The sequence below is a fragment of the Seriola dumerili genome, unplaced genomic scaffold (genome assembly GCF_002260705.1).
Source record: "Seriola dumerili isolate Sdu_G_001 unplaced genomic scaffold, Sdu_1.0 BDQW01000003.1, whole genome shotgun sequence".
Classification (NCBI taxonomy): domain Eukaryota; kingdom Metazoa; phylum Chordata; class Actinopteri; order Carangiformes; family Carangidae; genus Seriola; species Seriola dumerili.
Window position 1 is genome coordinate 12,863,231 of NW_019174258.1, and position 12,928 is coordinate 12,876,158.

A 12,928-nucleotide genomic window follows, 5' to 3' on the forward strand; every position below is an offset into this window, starting at 1 on the left:
GTCTTGTCACCGGCATGCTTACTTGGGTTTTACTGCGGGTGTGTGAAAAGGCATCTTGACAATCACCAGATCAAGCATTTATCAGAGGAAGCAAACATCAGTTACACATGTAAATTACCTGCTGTAATATAGGATGTTTTATCATACAAATGTAACCCATTTTGTTCCCTGTCAGCTAATGCCTGTAAACCATCAAGGAAATCCTTGCAAAATAAAAAAAAAAAAATTGGTGACATATGTGGAGGCAGCAACCAGATGATTATTTTAAGATGCACAGGGGAGGGAGCTGAAACAACTTTCTGACAGTTTCATCATGCATTACTACACAGCAGTTCCTCCCAAAATTGACATTGTTGGCTTTGATCAAAGCCCAAACAGGGCTGTGACACTCTGAAAGAAGTGTTTCAAATGATTTCTGTGACAGAGAGCATAGTTTCAAAAACACTGACAGTGCTTCAAAGGATATAATGCTTAAGTGAGTCTGTGTATAGGTGCATGCATATGGTATGAGAGCGAGCCCTGCACTGCGCATGCTTGCCGACAGCCGGTCGCTCACATTGACGTCTGTAATTCTAATGCCATGTATCTTTATGATACATTTTTAGATGTTGTCATTGCATTTTTTTTTTCTTTTCCTGCATAATCTGTCCCATCACATCGCACATTAAAATTAAATGACTTGCAGTGCTGATGTGTATATTTCATCATGCCTGTTGTTTAGTTTTTTTTCCCCCTCTGTGATGAATCTGAGCCGTGCCCTTGTTGAGGTATCGTCTGCGGGTAGCGCAGTGAGTCTGACTGATTGATGGCAGACAGTGGCTGTCACCCCTGGAGAGTAAGCATTTCTGTGTCGTCTCCCCACTGAAGGTCCTGTTGAGCTTGTTAAGGGAGAAAACACTTTTTGTTTATAGCCACTCTGACGGCAGCGGCTGACAGCTCCTGCTGAAGAGGAGATAGACTCCCTCTGGCACACTGCTCCCTCTCTCTCCTCCCTGTCTGTCTCACCTTCCTCATCCTCTCTCTCTCTCTCCTCCCTGTCTGTCTCACCTTCCTCCTTCTCTCTCTCTCTCCTCTGTCCTTCTTCCTCTTCTGTCTCACTCTGGAGTTGTGAAATTTGCTCAAATGAGTATTAAAAAAAAGTCAGACTACATCGGCTTCACCCATGAAACACAATCAGAAATAAGATTTTTCTTTATCCCTTAACAAACTTGGTTCAATTCATGGAAGTAGCAACTTTTCTGCTATGAGGGAAATCACACTTTCCAGACAGTATCTTTTTTGTTTTGTTTTGTCACCATGACCACAACATCATCCGAACCAAACTGTTGCAGTTCCTCGACTGGCAAAGTAAGATCACAGAGGCTGCTGTTTGTTCTCAAGGATCAAAATTCATCATTTGAATAGTTATATTTGGCAGCTTCTTTGAACAATCTTGATAAGACTGCCATTGTTCTATACTTTTTGTACTATCAACAAATATCATAAAAAGGCCAAAACCAAAAATGCACAGTCACTACTTTTCTCTCTGTGGCAATCATCTCCAAGAAACTGCCTCCTACTGAAGAAGTAAATCTTAAAAAAAAATTGGGGGGGGGGGGTTTAAGTGTGAAATATTTCCTAAAACAGCTGGACACAATTTTTTTTTTAGCAAACTTTACTTAAACAGTTGAAAATATTGTATTTGTCTGGGACTATTTTCTGCTGTGGATGAACAAGCATTTGTTGTGCTAGTGAGTATTGATTACACCTGGACGGTGGGATTAGGTCAGATGAACTTATCACCATGAACTGTGTGTTCAGAGATGATAAATGAAGATGTCACAGAGGGCAACAGTGTGGCTCACTGATGTGTCGGACAACAAAGAATCGAAATCATAGAGAGGAATAAAACCATATCCACCTTTGGCTACTCAGACAATATTGGTACTCATAGTTCATTGTTGGCTTTGGTCTGTGTTTACAACAAGATCAATATAGAATATCACCTACTATAAATACAGAAGTCTGTTTAGACTTTGAATTGCATTGCATTTTCCATTTAATTTATTTAAGCCTCGAAGATCATTCCAGTTTCCCTCATTTGCTGTGATTGCAACAAGGACAATACTCAATGAAAGCATTCACACACTGAGGGAAAAAGGTTTGAGATCATCCTCTTCAGCTGTCCAGAGGTAGTGAGCATGTTGATCTTCAGAGTGTGTTGTAGAAAGTTCCACAAAATCTAAAGGCAGATTATCCAGTTTCAGAGTGTTATAGGGATCTCTGGTAATAATTGTGAGTGCAGAATGATAAACTGAGTGTAGGGGTTTGAGAGTGGAAGCTGCAGCATGTCTGTAGATAATATCACCATAATGTAGGACTGATAGGAAGACTGCTTCGAATATACTTTCCCTACAATGCAAAGAGAAGCTGGATCTGTTTCTGTACAAAAATCTAAATTTTCGCTGCAGTTTGGTGATGAGATCTTTAATATGATGTTTAAATCTAAATGATTCATCAAGACAAATGGCCTACCTGTATATACCTCTGTGGCCCTTTCAATATTACCATTAATGTTAGGCCATGTTTTTTGATTTATCTTCTTCTATGTGGTATATACCGTGTTAGAAAAATTGCTTTGTTTCTTTTAATCTTGTGATTTGTTTTCAGTGTTACTGTTCTAAAAAATATATATATATACACACACACACACACACACACACACACATATATATATAGTATATATAGATATACAGTGCTGTGACAGTTCACACATAAAAAGTTCAGTTCATACAGATGAAAATGAACTAGTTCACATTCATTTGTTTTTTTTTCTTTTGTCTTTTTTTAAATAAACAGGCCGCTATTCTTTTTCAATAGAACCTCCTTCTACCCATCCATCACCAGCCCCAAATCACTGCCACTCCCAAACTAAATGAATTATTATATACCACTGAAGAATCACAGATATGAGTTACATTTAAAACCGCCTGTACCGCTGGCACCAGCCATGCTGGGCCGTGTCTATGGAAACGTCGTGCGGCGTGCTCTAAAACCATCGTAAAACGAGAGCAGCATCATTTGTAAACGCATTTGTTCAGTTCAGCATTCACAAAAAATATGAAGCGTTCATTGCATTCAATATCGTGCATTCATCTTGTACAACACTGTATATATCTGCATTTTAAAGTTTGTGCTTTTTTCTCCCATAAAGATTTTGCGTGGTCATCTTTTCTCCTTCTTCTTCTCTTACTCCCTTACAAAGTAACTGGATGTCTTTGTGTTTGTTAAACACAAGCTGGTTTGTATGCGAGTGTCTAAACACAGAGAGCCTTTTTGCTGTTTTCCAAGTGAACAAACTCAGATCACTGGATCCAGAATCACAGTCAGATGAAATTATCCCTCAGCAGCTCAGCCACTGGTGAAAAATGGAAATATGTACTGAGGCAATAAGCTCTCTTCTGGGAAAGCTTAAAGGAGGGGAATAAACAACATCTAAAATTAACGAAGGTGAAAGTGCCCAAACGCGTTGCGTTCTCTCTTCCATTTTCTGAAGACCCCCCACACATGCCCCCCCCCCTCTCCTTCCTCCATCTATTTATGTAGTCACCTCGCCTGGGAAGCACTTCAAGCGAGGCCTCTTTTCGCTCCCAGATGGGCTCACCAGAGAGAGCTGTGAGTGTGTGTCTTTGTCTGTGTTTGTGTACGAGTGTGTGTGTTTCTGAAGGGGGGATGTGGGAGTGCAAGGGAGGCCGGTGTGATCTGCGGCTGTGTGCTATTTGAAGTTGTAAAGCCAAGCGTCTAAACACGGCCCGACACTGAGTCATCTGCTTTTTGATCACACTGCACCTAATGTGAATTCCATCTGTGCCACTCAAAGAGCGAGAGGGAACCTGCACGCCTCGACCCTCTCCGTCTCTCTGCGTCGCTCCCTCTCTTTCCTACGCCCACACCAGACGCCTCCATGCGTTCCCTTTCGAGCTCTCAGGATGAGGGGTTTGGTGTCCCAGAGCAGCCTGGGGAGGGGAGGCAGGGGAGGTTCAGTGATATGGAAGCTCCCCCTGAGCTGTGAGCAGGAGACGGCTTCAGATTCCTGGTGTTGTACAAACATTGCCATTTAAAATAAAGGAAACATGAAAGCCTATTTGATGTTCAAGGGGCTTGCCATGCTCTCGACAGCAACACGAACACCAGCAACAAGCGCCAAAGTGCGGCTGTGGAGTCTTCGTGGACGGATATTTGTGAGAGGGCGGGAGTCGGGACAAAATGCCTCTAAGACTCCCTCATAGGGACAATCGCTTTTAGCATCACGATTGTCTCATCTGTCCAGTAATTACGCTCATTTCATTGGAAATGCTCCTCGACAATTCAGGTTTTCTTTTCACACACTTTCACAGCGCTCATCTCACAATATTTTTTTGTCACTGTTTACCCCAGTGCGGCATCATGCAATATTTATCCCGATGGCAGTAGTCTACCCACATACAGCCGTCACTGTCACACAGCTAGCTGTTGAAAGCTTTGCAGTTCACCAGTTTAACAGCTTTGGGAGTTTTCACACCCATACCCCTTACTTTGGTGCTCTCAAGGCTTCCATCCAAAAACTACCAAAATTCTCACTGAGTAGGCGATGGTGCACTTCGGAGGGTTGTAAAATCAAATTTTTGTGAACAGCAACAGGAAATTGCTGGAGAGGCTGTGAAGGTGCTGCATGTCCGCCGCTCGTCTGACAGGTAGAGAGAGAATCTCAGAGAGAAAAGCGTTGCAGACGGGGATCTGAGCACATTCAGCTGGGATTTTTTTTGGACAGAACAGTACTGAGCGGGAAAATAAAGCATTTCCCTTCTTTCATTCCTTACTTATCAGATGTCACTACAAAGTGCGCATGAGGAAATGTCAGCATGTATGTGTCTTACCATGCGTATGTGTGTGTGTGTGTGTGTGTGTGTGTGTGTGGGTGTGTGTGTGTGTGTGCATGTGTTTGAAAGAAATCAAGTGTGCGTGTGTGTGTGAGAGAGAGAGAGAGAGAGAGACAATGAGGGAGCAGGAGCATGGCGGTAGAGCCCGCATTGTAGCAGACATGATTACGTGCCTTGATCTTTCCTATGGCAAGAACAAGACCTCAATCTCTCACTATCTCCCCTTTAATCAAATCCCTACCTTTTTTGCTTCCCTGCCACAAAACTGTCACAGGCTGAAAATAAGCCCTTTCCTTATCAAAGAGCCAAAGGTTCAATTGATTTCCAGGCTAGGAGAATTTTTATTCAGAAACTTTGAAGCACAAAAAAAAAAAAAAAAAAAAAAAAAAAAAAAAAAAAAACGATAGAGAAAACACCTGCATCCCCCCATCAGGCAAATTACTTCTGACTTTTAATTTATTTCAGCAGGAAATGGAAAGCTACATCCTAACCACAGTCAATAGGGGGACTGGGGAGGAGAGGTGTAATCAGGCGGCTCACCAACTCCAAGGCCTCCATCCTGTCACTTTTAATAGCCACTCAGACCACACAATCTGCTCAGCCTGATATGCTCACGCCATTCCCACAGCTGCAGCCGTAGCCATCTCCACCTTTTCTTCCGCCGGCTCCTCCTCCTCTGTGTCCTTCCTAATAACAACTGAACATTTCCACACTTCCCCGGTGCCTCACATGAAACAAATCACAGCCAAAGTACTTTCTGCTTCCCTTCTATCGCGGCGGATGGTGGATTTAAAATAGGGATGGGAAGATTGGCATGTTTCATTTATATTCAGAGTGCCATTCCTGGCTGAGATACAAGGAGAGATTGGATTTAAAGTAGCCAACTTGGCTTCTCCTGCAGTTTTTGGTTTGAATCTTGAGTCCTGGCAAAGTGTACGGTATTAATTTATAGCTTGTTTGTAGCAATGCTGGTGGCGTAGCTCTATGGATGGCTATGTTGATCTGTGGATTAGTCCACCACTTTGGTCCAGACGGAAGTATCTAAACAGCTTTTGTATTAATTGACTGGCATTTTTTTTTTACAGGCATTCATGGTCATAACAAAATGAATCCTAATGTCTTTGGTGATTGCTGCATTTTCCTTGTGTTACACTTATCCTGTAAAACATTTTAACATCTACAAGATGGACTGACACAAAAATGAGACATTCCTGCTCACCAGAGGATAAATCATACTAACTTTGATCCCCTGACTTTTCCTCTAGCACAACAATTCTTTTCTTATGACATTGTGGATCAGAGTGATATCTTGACAACTATCAAATGGATTGCTGTGAAATCTTCTAAAGATATTCATGGTCCCCAGAGGCTCAAAACTAATGAAATTAGAGATCCTCTGACTTTTTCCTCTAGCGCTGCCATTGGGTCAAAAGTTTTCAATGAAATAGCTTGACATCTTCAAATGTCTCCAGTACTTTAGGATGGATTGATATGAAATTTGGTACATACATTCACGTTTCCCACAGGATGAATTTTGGTGATGCCCTTGCATTTCACTCTGGCACCACCATGAGGACAACATTTGTGGTTTAGAATGAAATATTTTATAACACTGAATGGATTGCTAATACATTTGCTACAGATATTCAAGGTCCCCAGAGGCTGTTGAGTAATGACTTCAATGATCCTCTGACGTTTCCTCTAGCGCCACCATCTGGTCGAATTTTCAATTTGTCCAGTATTAATACTGGCAAAGCTAATGACAGTCTCAGCTGTACTATTTTTAGTGCTAATTACCAAATATTATGCGAACATGTTTAACTAAGAGGGTAAACATAATACCTGCCTTGTGAGTCTGTTAGCATTTAGCTCAAAGCACTGCTTTGTTTCAGTAAAGCCTCACAGAGCTGCTAGCATGGCTTTAGTTTTTAATGTTGGTTTCTGTATCAACATGTTTTGGTTATTTTCAACACCATATTCTGTAACAATAGCTAGATACTCATGAATTTCTAATCCCGCCTCCCTCATTCCCTCTGATCTGTGACATAGTACTCATGTGACAGAAAATTGGACCAGTGCTCCTGCCATTTGGTCCAGCATGTGAATGAAGATTGGCTTGTCCTGAGTGTCCCTGGCTTACAGATCAGGTTTTATCTACAAGTCGTTTGCTCTTCCAGTGCCTAATGAAGCTCTCTGAAAGGAGATTAAATGGCAGAGAGGGACAAAACAATAACCATTACCAGTCACCTTCATTTTGCTTCAGCTGTTAGCATACTGGGCAGCTGCTGCTATGCGGCAGCCACCGCTCACAATGCCTCGCACACATTAATGTAATAAAGGCAGGAGGTGACTATGTACGTATGATTGCAACTGTCATGGAAACAATACATCAAAGATTCTCTGCAGTGAACTGTGTGCTCTGTCCATATTATTTACTCAATAAAAGACACTGAGAGAAAAGTAAGACACTTTAGTGAGGCATACAGTTGCTGCCACTTTAGATGCACAGCAAACATGCTGCAAGACGGTTCAGTCACATATATTATATTGTTATATTTATGCGGGATGTCAGGACATGATGTATCATCGATCATGGTTCCATCCTGGCTGAGGCTCAGGGAAAAATATCACACCTTTAACATATTAAAACGCTTTTGACTTTGGTGTATGAGGTGACAAAAGCTTCATACAGAAAACATGGTTCTTCTATACTTTGCTTTCACAGCAGCACGTCAGCTCGCTCTGTCCCTCAGACCAGCAGAGACTTTAACCTTGTGTGAAGACAAATTTACATCCAGCATCCAAGTGTCATCCCGTTTCAATCAATTGGCTCTTTTTACAAAGAGATCTCAAACAGCTTTTAACTGGGTTCCAAATAGAACACAATGATACTGGATCCAGTCTGCTGGCAAAGCTGGCTCTGAAATTCAAGATCTTAAGATCTCCATTGAAAATGTGTGAACTCATCAGTCTCTCAATGGTTGTCTTCCTCTCCTTTGAATATGCTGGGTTGGGATCGATCATCCATTATTCTTGAATTTCATTATGTGGGAAGCGCAGAATCAGTAAACAACATAATATGAAGTTTACAGTACAGCAGGAGAATGTATGAAAATGCCACCAGTTTGTTGCTCGTACACATCAGATAATTCTGTGTTCATTATAACTGCTATTATCTAACATTTTCAAGATAAATCGATCTCACTGAGCCTCGATGTAGTAAGTAAAAAAAAAGAAAAGAGAGAGCTGGATGTTATATATATTAACATACTAATACCCAGCATATCTAGATTTTTTTAAGTTAGAATATTCTAATCACATTTCATATAAATTCTTTAGAGTGTCATCTTTATTTTATTTCATGTTATGCAGTTAGCATATAATCAGGTAATAGTTGGTAATATTGTGTATTACAGTTTAGCCTCATGTAATGCCACTATTTCAAATTCAAGCTGACATTCTTTATGTAACCTACTTTCATATTATGGTGAAATAATTTGATGTGTCAGAGCAGTATTTTATTCAATATTGAGGGGTTTCAATGACGGCAACTAAAAAGGGTGCGTCTGTAGCAGCAGTTACAGTAGAAAGTGTGGAACGCAGGACAGAATCCCAGTTTCCAGTTTATTTGGTTCACCTAGCTAAAATTAATGCTAATACAACAGTCATGCCATAAATCTGTATTGTGTTATACTGACATTTGTCCGCCTCATTTATATCAGTGAAGGTAATAAGAGGAACACCTTTCTGTTTAATGTAGTACAGTTCAAACTCTCTGAAACAGTTTCAATAAAAACTGTACTTTATAACTTTGATGCAGATAGTATTTATGGAGGGACTTCTGTGTGAAACTACATTAGTTCCGGGTAGTTGTACTAAATAATGTTGCAAGTGGCTTCAAAATGTTTTGAGAGTTTTAAAAAAAGCAATGTTGTTTTAATCTCTAGATCAATCTGATTTATTTTCGATGTGGGTCTCCACGAACCCGTAGGAACATTTAGAGGAACATTTGCCATGTCACCTGTAGGAGCCAAATTTTTCATGTCAAGATATTGTGCAAATGTAATCTTTATTGCTCCATAAGATATAATACACATGATTGTGCTTTGCACTTAACAAACAGGTGTAGAAACAGAATGTGGTGTCCATGCCTTTTCCCCTTGATTCCCCATAAGCACTCCTTATCTTGGAGGTTTTCAGAGCTCAGGTAGTTTCCCAGGTAGAGCAGTACCACATAGTTTTTGACTGCATGTCATTGTCCATTTTTTCAGCCCATCTTAAGTCTTATAAAATCTTTATTGTTTATTTTCTAGTTATAGTGAGTAATCGGTGCTGTTGTGATGGAACATACTTTGTTTTGATACTAAATATTGTTTATTTTGTAAAAACCATCAGATCCCTTTATTCCACACATCATACCAGGAGCCCCAGGGCAAGTTTGGATGGCAAGATGCCTTTACAACATCCATGCATTTAATGGTTAATAGATATGAAAAGAAACATGTTTACAGCAAATCTATGAAGGTTCCTTTGCAGCAAAAGACTTCTGTTTTACTATGGTCACAAACAGTTCATTCTCAGTTTCCTCTCTTGTTAATCTAATGTCTTGTTTCTGTTGTATGCATGAGGCCTCCATTATGCAAAGGTTCAACCAACTGAACTGTGGATGCTCGGCAGGGTGCAGTGCCACACCTGCAATTTGCTGTGACCAGCAGAATTTCATTTTCTGCATGGCGTGAGTAACTGGAGAAAATGACTGGACTACAATGAACTACAATGATATTTATAAACTTTTATGAGCTAATGGGAAATTAAGTAGCTGGGACGTATCACTCTCACATGGTAAATGTGTATGTGTGTGTGTGTGTGTGTGTGTGAGAGAGGTCACAGTGCAGGGTTTCCTGCAGCACAGCTCAGAGGCACAATGGCAATGAGGCCACTGGATTTGTAATAGCAGCTGACCACAGTACTGGACCCCCCAATTAGGCACAACACATACACATATGCAATTTAATAGAAAAATAAAATAAAAAAAAAGTAACAACATCTTTTTGAAAACGCTTGAACAGATAGTGCCACGCTGTGACCGTTTTAATAGACAGAACATGAGTGAGGTTTCATGCAAGCTTTGGATAATTGGGGTTCTCCCACTGGTGAATGAGCACCACACATATATTAGTACAGTGATGATTTATTGTTCTCTCCTTTGTGCTATTTTCTGCTTGTTAGTGTTTGATGGATGAAGACTTTGCATTTGCGTAAACATGATATTTCAAAAGGAAAATGTCTGATAATGACAGTGAATGACTCCATACATTAGAAATGGCTTGTTTTCCCTCATCGGTGTCATCAGTGAAAAATATTCTTGACAATGCAGAGGACTTTTGCTCATGTATTAGGTAAGTAATGACACTGCTGCTAGTGGTTTTCATGAGGAGGAAGGTTATCTAAAAATATGTTTTGTTGATATGGACTTTGTTTGTTGAAGTATTATGCTACATTAGGATCCTTCATTTTGTAAATGCATAGCAACTGTTTAAAGTTGTTATTTGTAGTGTAGTTGTAAATTGAAAACAGTGACTGATGTGTTACTGAACACCCTAGAGTTTCATTTTCATAACTTACAATGTGCATGTATTTTTAGAGCTTTACATGGTGGTAATAATAGCAGTTACAGGCATATGTAATTTAGAGTTTCTATCTGAGCCTAAGTTGGCTCAGTTGAATGCATATGAACACAAAAATGATAATAAACAGCAAACATAAATATGAAATGTCTAAAAATCACATTTTCCTGTATTATGATTTTTTTACAGACATGTCAGGGGGATTCATTAAATGTGAAATTTTATTATCATTATTATTATTATTATTATTATTATTAATTCTATTCCGTTTTAAAAACGACACTGTTGTATTCAAATGCAATGTCTTACACCTCACATATATACAGCATATTATTTAAATTTCCCAAAGAAGAGGTTTTTACATGTGAAATGTAATATATCTCACACACATTACATAACTGATTTTACATATCTTGTCTATTGGGCACTGACATGAGTTTATCACATGTGAAATGTGTTTATGATGTGCATAAATGGAGTTAAATGCATAAATGGAGAATATGCAATATATTGATATATGTAAATTCGTTGATTGTAAAAGTATATGTAACATGTGTAAACCACAAATATTCAACTATCACATATGAAGTGTTTTTTATTTTTTAATGTGAATTTTTTTTATGTTTCACATGTTTTTCAAATATTTTTTATATCATCATTTGTCGATGTCCAAAAACAATGTGTTTTTATGTATCACATGTGTAAATATATCTAATATATTTCATTTATTAATCCATATGTGTGTTATAAATATATGCAAATTTTCCATATTACAAAAAAAATACATAAATAAATAAAATTCCCGTTTTACATGTGATTATGTGATATGCCTTTAAGTTAAATTATGGCAAATGAAATGTGTCTTACATTTCATGTGTGATGCTGTACATTTCAAATGTAATATTCAGATATTTCACACATATTGTCTAAATATATAATTTGAAATGTCTGAAAACCAAATGACGTTCTATATCACATGTGATTTGTCCAAATGTGCTTTTAATAACCTAACAAACAAATAAATAAAATAAATAAATAAAGGTTGACACCGACATATAAAAGTGTTTCTCCATTTAGAGAACATCCTGCTTTCAGCTGTCCAACCTTCAGCGTGATAGTGAGACTAAACACAATCATTACACCCTGTGTTCACATGATGCACTGCAATCCATATTAAACACATTATAGCACTGACACCAACAGGGTGCCATGTTTTTTTACATTAATAATAACATCATCTAGAGCAGCGCACTACAGAGGAGAGATGACAGAGCTGCCTTGTTTTATATAGAACCAAGGTTTTACCCCCCGCTGAGGTGTCCTATCATCTCCATATTATCTATTCATTTTTTTCCTTCTCTCTCTGTCACTTTCCGACTCTTGCTCTCGCGCTCCGTGCGTGTGATTGGTGTGATGTTTCTGTTTTTCTCTGTCAGAAGTGGTCTCTGGAGTTCAGAGATGGAGAGTGTTATCAGGAGGTTGCGTCTCATTATTGACGGCAGATGAAAGTAAAAACACCCAGATCCAAACATCTGTTAATTGCATAAAAAGGAGACAAACAGTTGTATTTATTAGAGGCAGTAGCAGGTAACAGCGCCCTCTTGTATTTATACCCCCTTAAACCTGCTGTCAACAGCATAGTAAGCAAGTAAATGTTGCACTTTGGTTTTTTTTCTCTCTGTCTCTCTCTCTATTGTTAACTTGTTTACTTCTCTGTTTCTTTCTTTCTTTCTTGACTTTGTAGCTTGAATGACTTTCCCTACAGCTCCTCTGCGGGAAACAGAAATTTGTTTCTTTTCTGTGGTCATTCGTTCGGTTCATTGTGCCTTAAATTTAAAATTAAAAAATATTAAAAATGAAATTAAACTCCCTTTATTTAGTATTTATAAGCAGCATATAAACAATTCAATTCAAGAAATCAAACATAATATTGTTTTTTAATGTGTTATCGAGCATATCAGTTTTATGTTTGCTTACAGCTGCATCATTGTGAGGTTCAGTGTTCCTACTTCACCTTGGATACAGCAGCTGAAAAAAACCATTTCCTCACGAGGTCCTTTTAGTGGCTTTTCTGCAGATTTCAATCACATGACATGAGTTTCTTCAGTGTGATTGTAGACGTTCCAAATTCAAGCCATGGTATATCACAAGGTCTATTTAGTAGCTCTTCCAGACCTTTCAGTCACATCACATGGTCTTTTTTTCGTAGATGTAGCTTGCATGTCTACTGAATGTTTTTTTTTTTTTTCAAATTTTTCATTTTAACTTCATAACTATTAAATGGACCTTATGGTGATAGTTATCTTAATTACATTATAGTGTGTTATACATTATACATAAAAAAAAAATAAATAAATAAATATCTATAAGAAAAAATCACACTTAACCACGCGTTTCGCCTGT